This window comes from Armigeres subalbatus, chromosome 1, assembly GCF_024139115.2.
Source record: "Armigeres subalbatus isolate Guangzhou_Male chromosome 1, GZ_Asu_2, whole genome shotgun sequence".
Taxonomy (NCBI): Eukaryota; Metazoa; Arthropoda; class Insecta; order Diptera; family Culicidae; genus Armigeres; species Armigeres subalbatus.
The window spans coordinates 175,430,862-175,443,915 of record NC_085139.1 but is presented as its reverse complement, the minus strand read 5'-3'; the positions used below and the strand labels follow the sequence as shown (position 1 = coordinate 175,443,915).

Here is a 13,054-nt window from a genome sequence, read left to right as displayed (position 1 = left end):
ACATTATCGGCTATACGACCAGCATTCAGTGGACGGAAGAAGGGGCGAGGCCTAGCTCTCGTATGTCGAAGACATCGTACTTCGACGACGAGGTGTTTAAGGAAGCGCTCCGCCGCGAGCACAATGCTACCATGCCTAGGAAAGTCCACCCTAGGAATGGAATGCTACCGGCATACTGGTGGACTCAAGCAATTGCGAACCTGCGCCGTGCCTGCCTATGGGCAATGAAGTGGATGCAGCGACCACGCACAGAAGAGGAGCGTGTTAAACTTCGGGTGGCGTACGTGGCTGCTAGAGCCCCTCTGAAGACTGAAAAAGCCTGCTTCGAGGGCCTGTGTCAAAGTGCCAACGCGAATCCATGGGGTGACGCCTATAGGGTCGAAATGGTCAAGACACGTGGGGCGATGACCCCCACTGAGCGATCTCCAAAAATGCTGGAGAGGATCATCGCGGGGCTCTTCCCACGTCATGACGCAACTCCCTGGCCTCACTTTGTGGATCTGTCAGGGGCCAGAGTGGCCGACGAGGGAAAAGTAACCGTGGTGGAACTTGCGGGGATTGCACAGTCCCTTAGTGTAGGTAAGGCACCAGGACCGGATGGTATTCCGTACCTGGCCATCGAAGCGGTCATTGCTGAGGTTTCCGAGATGTTTAGATCTGTCATGCAGAGATGCCTGGACGAGGGAGTCTTCCCTGAAGCATGTAAAAAGCAGAGAAGGATCCTATTGCCAAAGGCGGGAAAACCACCGGGGGATCCGTCGGCATATAGACCAATATGCCTGCTTGACACGGCGGGGAAGGTGCTCGAGAAGATCATCCTCAACAGGTTGTGGATACGCACGGAGGATGCGGATTCTCGGAAGCTACTCCCAGAATCGAGTACTGGTATACGCCACGGAGGGGGGTCGGAAGTGCGTTGACATAACCTCAGGGGTTCCGCAATTGATCTCTTCGTGGAGTGGACTGCAGCCCACTCGATCGCAATTGTGGAGGAGTGGACGAGTTCCAGGAATTTAGAACTGGTTCACCACAAGACTGAGGTGGTTGTTGTTAACAACCGAAAGTCAGAGCAACAAGCGGTGATAAGGGCAAGCAACTGCGCGGTCCCCCTTGAAAGCTTTTTCAAACTCTTGGGGGTAATGATCGACGATAAGTTCACCTTTGGTAGCCACGTCAATTACGCCTGCAAGCGTGCCTCCACAGCTATAGCGGCATTGTCCCGGATGATGTCCAACAGCTCTGCGGTTTATGCCAGCAAGCGCAAGCTTCTGGCTAGTGTCGCTCTGTCCATACTGAGGTATGGGGGCCAGCTTGGGGCACGGCCCTGCGTATTAACTGCTATAGAACGAAGTTAGAAAGTACGTATAGGCCCATGTGCCTAAGAGTTGCGAGCGCGTACCGTACCGTGTCGCACGATGCACTTTGCGACATCACCGGTATGATGCCTATTAAAATCGTTATCGGTGAAAACATAGAGTGCTTCGAAATGCGCGGCACGAAAGGAATCCGTAGGACTGTCAGGTTGGTCTCAATTGTCAAATTGTAGCGTGCCTGAGACAGTTCCACTAAGGGTAGACGGACGCATAGGTTGATACCGAAGATAGGTACGTGAGTCAAGAGGCGCCATGGGGAAATCACTTTCCATCTGACCCGGGTCCTCACAGGCCATGGTTGCTTTAGACAGTATCTACACCGGTTCGGGGCCCTCCTTAGCCGTGCGGTAAGACGCGCGGCTACAAAGCAAGACCATGCTGAGGGTGGCTGGGTTCGATTCCCGGTGCCGGTCTAGACAATTTTCGGATAGGAAATTGTCTCGACTTCCCTGGGCATAAAAGTATCATCGTGTTAGCCTCATGATATACGAATGCAAAAATGGTAACCTGGCTTAGAAACCTCGCAGTTAATAACTGTGGAAGTGCTTAATGAACACTAAGCTGCGAGGCGGCTCTGTCCCAGAGTGGGGATGTAATGCCAGTAAGAAGAAGAAGAAGAAGACACCGGTTCGGACAGTCGGCCTCGCCCGATTCGGTGTGCGCAGGTTTAGAGGAAGCGGCGGAACACGTGCTGTTCGTGTGCCCGCGTTTTCGCACAAAGCGTGACTACATGCTTGCCACATGTAATCTGGACACTACCCCGGACAACCTAGTCCAGAGGGTGTGTAAAAATGAAGTTGGCTGGAACGCCGTTTTATCGGCTATCGTCCAAATCGTCTCGGAGCTACACAGAAGGTGGCACGTGGACTCGAGAAATGGCTAGTTCAGACGCAAATAAGAGTTGGTTCAAGGGATCGGAGTCGGCTTTATGGGTCATACCGGTGCCCTGTGGTCGAACTCGACCCTTTTATCGAACAAGTTGCTGCGCGAAGAACAACATGGTATCGTCGCTTTCGCGGCGTGGGTCAACCGGGCGGGTTCCGAGCCCGAGGGTGGAAAGGGGTTCTTGTTAAGGCTGGGACAAGCGTAGGCACCGCTTTGGCAAGTCCCTCTGTGTGTTGGCGAATAGGCCCTATCGCATAAAGGTCAATTTGGGGAACACGTGGCATCATTATTCTTGATACCAGCCGTGCAGAGGGAAGCAGGCGCGAAGTCGACTTCCGACGACATAGGGCGTGGTAAGGCCACCTGGAAAGCCGGCAATGCGCTGGCACGATACCATGGTGTTCTTCTAAAAAAGCGAGTCACGATGTTCGATGCTGCAAGGACACGCAGCTAACCGAGGGTGCGTTGTGCACTGGCCCCCCTTTAAAGTATTACTTGCTGGTGGTACCGAAGGGACGATGGGCTTGGCGGCAATGGAAACGGTTTAGCGGGTCGGGGATGTAGTCCTGCCTCCCTCGTTTGCTGTTGGAGGTGGTCCCTAGCCCCGCACTTCCTGGACGTACAACCCAGGATGTCTGTTGAGCAGATTCCCCCTCCATTGCTTAAAAAAAGCAATGGGTAATGTTTTTAACCTTTTGTCTGTGCTCTGGGGTCAATATGACCCCAGGCCACTTTGAGTGGCTGCCATTTTTTTAATTTTCAACGGATTCTCCTAATTTTTGGTAGTTTGATAAATCTCGCCGAGATCTGTCTCCTAGGTGCAAATTCACTTCAAAAATCTTGAAAATATGCGCTACAGTGTACTTTTTTCAAAAAACTTACGTTGTCTGTGCTCTGGGGTCAAATTGACCCCAAATTGAAATGCTATAACTTTTTAATGCTTGGCCAATTTTGGATTTTTGGGGCTGTTTCGAAAGATAATTTAATCATCTTTCAGGTCGTTACCAAAGATTGACTATAGGTGGGCGGGTACATCGCGGGGAGGGGTTTTCGTAAAAAGGCTACAAAAATAGTGATGTTTCATGCTTATTTTACTTATATCTGAGAATCCTACCCATTTTGAACTGCACCTTTTCAAAAAGGTTATGCAGGAAGGCGTGTGCTTTGATATGAGGCATTGATTAGTTTAGAGCTTGGTCGCTAGGTGGCGGTATATTTGAATTCATTACTTTAGACTACTCAAGTAATTCCGATATATGGAATTTTCCTCATTGTAAATATTCTTATCGCACACATTTGAAATTTGTAAAGATGACGTCTTCAATAAAGTTCGTCTGGTGGGAATGGACTGTCATGTGACGAAATGAATAATTAGGAAATTTACAAATAGGCGGCGCTAGCGGACTTGCAATATTCTTACATATATGAAATATTGCTTTAGCTTGAGATCCCTCATACCTACACTCAAGTTGTATTCGGCAACATTGTTCAGGATGTCTAGAGCTACAAAGCTGTGCTCAATATAATGAGTACGTCTTCCAATTTTTGAATTTGTGCGATAAGAATATTTACACTGAGGAGAATTCTATATATCGGAATATCTTAAGTAGTCCAAAATAATGAATTCAAATATACCACCACCTGGCGGCTGAGTTCTAAACTTATCAACGCCTCATGCCAGAGCACATGCCTTCCTGCATAACCTTTTTAAAAAAGGTGCAGTTCAAAATGGGTAGGATTTTCGGATATAAGTAAAATAATCATGAAAAATCACTGGTTTTATACCCTTGTTCACTAAAACTCCTCCCCGCGATGTTCCCGCCCACCAATAGTTAATATTTTGTAACGACCTGAAAGATGATTAAATTATCTTTCGAAGCAGCCCCAAAAATCCAAAATTGGCCAAACATTAAAAAAGTTATAGCAATTTCAATTTGGGGTCAATTTGACCCCAGAGCACAGACAACGTAAGTTTTTTTGAGCACAGACAGAAGGTTAACAAAACATTACAAAATACAGGCATCACATCAATTCGTCGAACTGAATCGATTGGTATATAATACTATGGGTCTCCAAGCTCTCTATAAAAAGTTTGTTTTTGGAGCCAACGTATACGAGAAAGGCCAAAAGAGTATTATATCAAAGCTTCAGAAAAAAATCACTAGGTATTTATTATTTTTTAGATTTTTTTGTATTTCTCCATGTAAAACGAGTTTGAAAACTTTAACAGCAAAACTCCTCAACTTGGAGACAACAAGCATGTGAATGTTAAGCGAATAGGGGCAGTAAACTAATTGATCGATTGCGCTGCAAAGTTGTGAGTGGTCATGTAGGAAGAATTCCAATACTACTGAGAAATAATACGCTGTATCGCATCAGCTGTACCTCACCCTGGGATTGGGAATGTTATCTTATTCGAAATAAAATCAGTATTGGTCTACTAGTTCTGTCCGTTGTCTAATGCTAGGTGTTGTGTATATAATCTGTGAGGCCTGTGGTGATTTTGTTTATTGATCAAAATTTGGGTCGACATATTATCAGAGCAGCAATACATTTGGGTCATCAACACTACGGTTCTATTTACATCGCTGCTGCTTACCTTCAATAATATCAAAATTGATTTCCTTTTCCGCTTTCCTGGACCTGCTAAGCTTGAAAAGGGTTTCTAACGTTATTTTTTGTGAACAATAAAAACAAAAACGAGGAAATTTAGTCTAATTAACACATTTAGACACGATCTTTTGCATGAAACTTCCCCTCAACTTAGAAACAACACCAACGTGTCTTATATTTTGAACGGGATAATGCTCCACTCAAAAATCAACGTCGAAACTCAATTTATTCATCCCTCATCTTGTGCTGTGTTATAATCCATAAGGAGACGGGTCGCCTTGCAAGGTACTTGACTTTCTGTTTCTCCGCTTCACGCTTGATATTTGAATTTCTCCTGTCAAAGGGATGAGAGCCCAAAAACAGACAATTGATCGTTGGAAATTTCCTCCATTGAAAAGTTGTTCTTACTTTTTCGATGTCAGATACCTTCTTTTCGCACCGACAATAGAATAGAAGGATGATAGCCGAGGTGGAAAATGCACAGGTCTCATGTGAATCGATTCTTGTGAAATGGGAAAAGTAGGAAACCGACAGGTATCCCCGACTGGCTTTTGTGCTTCGAAACGGCTATTTTACCCATAAATTCGAAATTCACCAGCTGTAATACGATAAAGTTTTAACAAAATAATATTGCTATCATTGGTTTCTTGACTCTGTGGTATCCTTGAGGAAGGACATCTTTCGTTTCCTGTCAAGATTATTCAACTCGGTCGGTCAATTTAGTAGTAAAATAAAGAAAAACGACTTCCATAGCAAAGCCTTACATCATAATATGATAGGCTGCTACCAGTACCGTTGTTTACATTCGCCCTGCAATAAATTTCTCAGTATTTTTTCGGGAAATAATCGTTATTAGTTTAAAGTTTTTACTTCAAACAAGCGCCTGATTAAAAAAGGTTGATAAGCAACTCATCAACATTTCGGGTTACTCCTGTACGAAAAAGTGTTTGAAAACTTATATTAAATTACGTTGTGCGAAGACGTGGGGTACAATGATAATCCCAGAGGGATTTTAAATTGGCACGAAACTGCTGAGGTAAACCCAAGTTTGAGCCCAAGTACAAAGGATCATATGAATAAATATGTTCATTATTATGGGAAGTAATTTCATAAACTATGAACAGGTTGGTAATTTAAAATATTGAGCTTTTGTTCGACGCTATTCGTAACATTCGAATGTTGGTGGTTGGAGAGGGGAGGGGGACCCGTTCGCGGACGGGTGCCATACTGGCTACAATCGTCTTATACTTTTCCAACGATGTCCTTAATGAAAATATGTTTTGTAACAAATTAAAAATAATATTTTCTACGAACGTCGATTAACAACATACGTCATAATACGTAGTAGTTCCGCGCTGAGAGTTGCTGTGGGTGAAACCGGATTTTGTATCCGATCGATTCTGTAGAAACCCAAGCCAACCGATGTAACTTCTGCTGCAACAAATTGCAAAAGTTTCGTAAGCCAATTTTATGCAGCATCAAAGTGCGAGTCTTAAATTAATAATGATGGTTCTCTTATTCTAGGTTCAACAGCAGCGCTTGCAACACCAGTTTTTCCTATTATGATTAATGCCAGGTTCGTGAAATGAAATCAAATGCTACATTTATATAGTCTTGTTGCATGTACTAACAAAGTCGTGAGCTTTTGAATTTATTCATGAGTCAAAACAGTAGATAATGTAAGTAAAGTGCTTTTTCTGTGATAAAATGATTTGGAAGTGTTTTGATGTGCTTGAATTTCAAAATTTGAATCATTACACACGTTGAAACATGTGCAGGATCAAGTTATTTGTTATTCTACTCATCACTGACATGCACATGATTTTTCTTTTCTGCGATTGTAGCGAATGTGGAAATTGACATAAAGCTGTTCACCATAAAGTCGTTACTAGACAGTCTTGAGAGATAATTCATTCATAAGCACTATTTACACGTATACGGCGCATATATTTTGGTAATGAATTCAATGATATTGTTATTACTTTTACATCAATTAACAGAGTATCTGTAGTTTATCCTGAAGAATGTTAATAAAGTTAATAAAATAAAACAAATTTTATTATTTTGGTTGGCTTAAAAGAATGCCACCCACTCTTCATTCTCATATGGTTTAAATTAATCAAGAAAATGAATTCACACTTCTCTTTTTAGTTTTGCCCAATTGATTCTGGAAATCGATTTTCGGGTAAATGGTAAAACCATGAATTCGGCACACACAAACATATTCATTCCATTAAGGAAGCGTGGCTGTCACGAAAAATGGAGCCGGAAAGCACAACTTTCCCGATGTCTGCTTGCTTTCAAAGTTTCGTTTCCGCTTCACGATGATGTGGTGGTCGTCGGAAGCGTTATGCGACCGAAATGAAAGTATTGCACACTTAGTCTCGTTTGCTCTAAGCTTGCCAAAAGAAGCACGTGCCAGCATCAGCGCCCGGTCGAGCTTGCGCTTTCACCAATAGATGTTTATTCATTTCAGTCGTAGAGAAGGTTCGCGTAAGAAATTTTTGCTATTCGGATGGGTAATCCGGTGTCTCCGCGTCGAGGACTGGAGAACGAGAATCGTGACACGGACAGAGAAAAAGGGATTAATTTTCCACGAAAACGACACGGCTAGATGTTGGCAATTTGGAAAATTTAAATAAATTTAAAACGACCATTCAAGGTTAGTACAAAGCATTGATAAACAATATGGGGAAAAAGTGAAAGATAGCAGTACAAATTTAGGGTACTATGTTGCACTGCACGTTTTAGTTATATGAACAACTCTGAATATTACCCCCCTAAATATAGGCTCTTCTATTGCCAGCGATCAATATGGAAGCGCCACAGTCAATATAATGAAATTCACCAAAATTCACCATTTTCACCCCATACAAACCTAAAACGGCCAATCCAAACCAGGCCAAACAATCGGATGACTCACAGAATATGGAACAGAATCAAATGATCGTAGCCAAGCAAAATTATTTTTTTGAGCCACCCTAATTATTAGCTTGCTGCTATCGGTGCGGGTGTTTACATTAGCTCTGCGATCAATTTGTTAGTAGATTTTTCTTTCGGGCAAAAATCGTGATAAAAATTAAGTTTTAACTTTAAAAGAGTGACTAATAAAACTAATAAATAATAAAGTTTGATAAGCTAATACCTTTCACTAATAAAAAGTGATGTTCGATAAGCATTCCACGAATATTTCTGGGTGGCTTCTGCGCGGAAAATGTTTAAACACTTTTTTTTTATTACGCTGTGAGAAGAAGTGAAGTGCAGTGATAATCGCGGAGGGATATGAAATCGGAACGTAACTGCTGATTTATCCCAAAGTTTGAGCTACAGTACATAGAAATATGTTCATTATGACTATAATTTAAATATATACCCGAGCATCGTCTGAAAACATAATGAGAGCATATAGAAAACATATTTTGATATTGATATCAATTTGAAATCATGATTTGTTTTCAAATATGAATCATCATGACTGATTACATGTTTTGATCTCATTTTGCTGTTGATTTCTAAATTGTATGATCTGATATCAAACTGTGTACTTATTTTGTTATCGGAACCAATATCAAAATTAGTTATCGATTTGCTCTCATCAATAGCAGGAATAGTTTTCGATTTGATGTCACAGTAAGATTTTTCTGCTGTAGCTTTTGATCTTTTAATCGTTAAAACGACCAAAAGGATATCAACCGGAGTTATCAAAATAAGGCGATTTCACAACAACAAAATTAGTTATCGATTTGCTCTCAAGCTTTGCTCGGGTATATAAACAGGTTGAGGGGTGAGAGAGGAGTGGCGGAGACCCGTTTGCGGACGGGTTCCATGGGCTAGGAAAACCGGATGAATGTTGTCATCAGAGAACAAGTAGAATCACTAAAAATCACGGCAAGGTATAGCTAACGAAATTCAAAATAATTTAAAAACCCAGATTAATCCACCTGCAGTGAGATTTTGACCCTTCCTTAGTCATAAAGAAATATTGTCAGACTCCAATATTTAAAACGAGATAAAACAACTGAGCTTCCCACGGTGATTGAACGTATAAAGTGACAAATTAATTGCCTACCAAAAGGCGGATTTCATGGGTTGAGTGACAACAAAATGAACGAAAACGCACTGTACGTCATGCTGCCTATCAATTAGGCGCTAGTCGGATTGAATAGCTATTGTAACATGCTCAGTAACTAGCGTAACGCTGGTGGCATATACATATACTCGTTATTTCCTGAGACCTCGATATTAATTAATCCAGAACTAACTAAATCAGTCATTGATCTGAACGAAACTTAATAGCGTTCAATAATAACATATATTTCGCCTTATGGATGTCTAATTTTGTAATACTAATCATGTTTAATACCTTAAAAATGAGTGAGATTTTTATGTCAGTAAATTTCAGAATTTGCACACATACGCACACATACATGCATATAAATGGTCTATTAGCGTCTCAAAACATGCTCACATTTGTTATCTAGCTTCCACTGAAGAAATTTTTGAAATCCCTTTAAATTTTTACGTTTTTGCTTTTCTGAGAAGATTGTTTGGTACATGCTTCTATATGTTGCTCAATTGAAATCAATTGTTTCTTTGAAACAAATCAGAAAAATATGCATATTTCCATATCATATCATTTATCATAATTATATTTTCAATATTGAAGTGAATTTGTTCCAAATACCATACATTTTACTTCATAATTTAAGAGATTTATTGATAGATTAATATGTAACATGCCTGCGTAACGCATACAAAGCGAAATTATATACACTTCCGAAGGAAGGGTCAAAAAGTAACAAGCTGATTTAAAAAAAAAATAGTTTATTGCACGAGATTAGAAATTCAATAAACATCAAAAATAATATCTTTTACGGGGTCAATTCGAGAAAAGCATTTATTATCATGATCAGCGGTTCTCAACCTTATTCTTGAGAGGTACCCCTTCGAACTTTTCCATTAATTGAGGTACCCCCTTTGTTTGTTTTGCTGTAAATGAAAATAAGCTTAACTCATAAGATATATGGAAAATGAACCTGAAACTAAAGGAATATATCTCCATAAATTTTCCTGAAATTCTCATTTTCCATGAAACTTCCCAATTCAAATTAAGTTCATACATCAAGCTTCAAAAAGAACTTTTTTGAATATTGAAGGCTTCCGGGCTCTTGAATGTAGGATACCACGCTTCTTGAAAAAAAAAAAAAAATCTGCCGAGCGTTTTAAAGAGAGGTTTCCGAGCCACTTAAAAAAAGGCTTCTGTGCATCTTGAAAGGATTCCTCTTAACTGCTTCAAAGTATTCCGAGTCTAAGATAGTGCTTCCGAGCCTCTTGAAAGAAAGCTTCCGAACCACTTGAAATAACCTTTTGAAATGAAACCTCCGAGCCTTTTAAAAGAGAAAAAAAAATGTTGAAGGAAAAAGCTTAAAAGTAGGCTTCCAGGCCTCTTGAAAGGCGGCTTCCGGGCCTCTTGAAAGGAGGTTTCCGGGCCTCTTGAAAGGAAGCTTCCGAGCCTCTTGATAGGAGGCTTCCGATCCTCTGGAAGAGAGGTTTCCGAGCCTCTTGAAAGGAGGCTTCCGAGCCTCTTGAAAGGAGCTGTTGCGAACAGCACAGAAGTCACCGATCTTTTAGCGCGGCAATAAATACACATTATATTGCGTCATGCTATAAAGCTATATTTATTACATATTATTAAAATACGACATCAAATATATTATTAATAATTATGTACTCACATCTTCGGTGTTTTTACTATTTCAGCGCACCCGTGCTGTTGCATCGTTATTTTCGACTGACTATAATAAAACCTAAGATTCATACCCATATACACATTATGTCCTATTATACACACAGGGTAACCAGGGGTTAACAATTATATTCTTACGTAACATTCCCCCCCGTAACACTTTGAATGAACTACACATCGAAGTTTTACTCATTTTGAACATCACACAGATGTTCTTACGTAAGGATATCAGGTTAACTGCAGTCGAACTAACAAAGCGTAAATACGATGGATGATGCGTTTGCCACTTCTACATATGGAACGTGCATTGGCGCTGGTCTGGTCATAACCCTACGATGCTAATTCGCTTTGTAGAACGGTCTGATCGATCCTGCTTCGCGTTGTCCAGTATACAGTGGAAACATCTGTCCAGTGATAGCTTCTCGTTTTCTGTTTCAGCAGCAACCAATCTCTTGCAATGAAACTCCTGCCCGCGTCATCGAAACGTTTCTCTTGTGCGCCTTTCTTTCATAGGATGTTGTTCTATTGTTTAGCGGCTTATATCGAACCGGGTAAGCAACAATTCGGCAGATCTCCGATATTCTTACGTAACAGGAGGCTTCCGAGCCTCTTGAAAGGAGGCTTCCGAGCCTCTTGAAAGAAGGCTTCCGAGCCTCTTGAAAGAAGGCTTCCGAGCCTCTTGAAAGGAGGCTTCGGAGCCTCTTGAAAGGAGGCTTCCGAGCCTCTTGAAAGAAGGCTTCGAGGCCTCTTGAAAGGAGGCTTGAGCCTCATGAAAGAAGGCCTGAGCCTCTTGAAAGGAGGCTTCCTGAGCATCTTGAAAGGAGGCTTCTGAGCCTCTTGAAAGGAGGCTTCTGAGCCTCTTGAAAGGAGGCTTCTGAGGCCTCTTGAAAGGAGGCTTGAGCCTCTTGAAAGGAGGCTTCCTGAGCCTCTTGAAAGGAGGCTTCTGAGCCTCTTGAAAGGAGGCTTCTGAGGCCTCTTGAAAGGAGGCTTCCTGAGCCTCTTGAAAGGAGGCTTCTGAGCCTCTTGAAAGGAGGCTTCGAGCCTCTTGAAAGGAGGCCTCTGAGCCTCTTGAAAGGAGGCTTCTGAGCCTCTTGAAAGGAGGCCTGAGCCTCTTGAAAGGAGGCTTCCTGAGCCTCTTGAAAGGAGGCTTCCTGGAGCCTCTTGAAAGGAGGCTTCTGAGCCTCTTGAAAGGAGGCTTCTGAGCCTCTTGAAAGGAGGCTTCCGAGCCTCTTGAAAGGAGGCTTCCTGAGGCCTCTTGAAAGGAGGCCTGAGCCTCTTGAAAGGAGGCTTGAGCCTCTTGAAAGGAGGCTTCTGAGCCTCTTGAAAGGAGGCTTCTGAGCCTCTTGAAAGGAGGCCTGGAGCCTCTTGAAAGAAGGCTTCCTGAGCCTCTTGAAAGGAGGCTTCCGAGCCTCTTGAAAGGAGGCTTCCGAGCCTCTTGAAAGGAGGCTTCCGAGCCTCTTGAAAGGAGGCTTCCGAGGATCGTCAATCATATAATTTTACATTTAATCATCAATCACTAATTATATTCATAATTGTTTTGAGTTTATTCATTAATCATAAATTTTAATCATTACATACACTGCTTCTATCATTAATCTTTAATCATAATCATATAATGTTATACCTTTCAATAACCCAATTTGAAAGAAAGGTTTCTTGACTATTGATCACTATGCAAATAATTCAATTTGATTATTCATTATCACTATTCATTAATCATATCGATCGTTAATCATTAATCATACACATATTCTGTCAACATTTAATCACGATCGGTAATCGTTAATCATACTTCAAACGTTTTATTCATTAATCATAATCGTTAATTATCGTAAAAAAATAGTTTATTCTTTAATCATAATCTTTAATCATTGTCAAAAATGATTGATGATTTAAATCATAATCGTTAATCATAGAGTTAAATGATTTAATCATTACCAATTAAATCATTCATTGGTCATCAGCTTTATTCATTAACGCTCTGCATTTCTCCTAGCGTTAGTATTCTCCGAGTCAGTATTTCCATCGTGGTACACTTCCAACTGTCGTCTTAAACGTATTTCGTATCGGAAGCAAAACTTTCACGAGATCCGGATGTTTAGCTCTATGTTGTGCCATCGGAAAGTAAATCAATCACTGCGCATCGATCGTGTTTTGAGTGCACGTTTGCTCGTATTTTCTATCGGACGTAGAACGATTGCGCGATCATCGAAATGCTTGGTTCCGCTTTTTGCGGGTGAGTAAATTATTTTGACATAACTTCGTTCAAAATAACTATTTAGTCGCTTACAGTGCAACACATTTTGGACCCTCGAATGTACACATTTTGAACACCCCCAATTAAGTCTGTTTAAAGTCGAATTATTAATTCGCTGTGGTCAATTGTGCTGAAGCAAAGCCTCATTTTTCGATTGGCACACATAAATAAGATGATTCC

The 13,054-nt window shown here is 41.3% G+C and overlaps 1 protein-coding gene across 1 annotated transcript in view; it reads right to left on the bottom strand.

Moving 5' to 3' along the window:
* The window catches only part of LOC134205552 (J domain-containing protein), a 173,755-nt gene that overhangs the window by 115,601 nt on the left and 45,100 nt on the right, over positions 1-13,054 (bottom strand). The gene's annotated exons all lie outside the window — the stretch shown is intronic.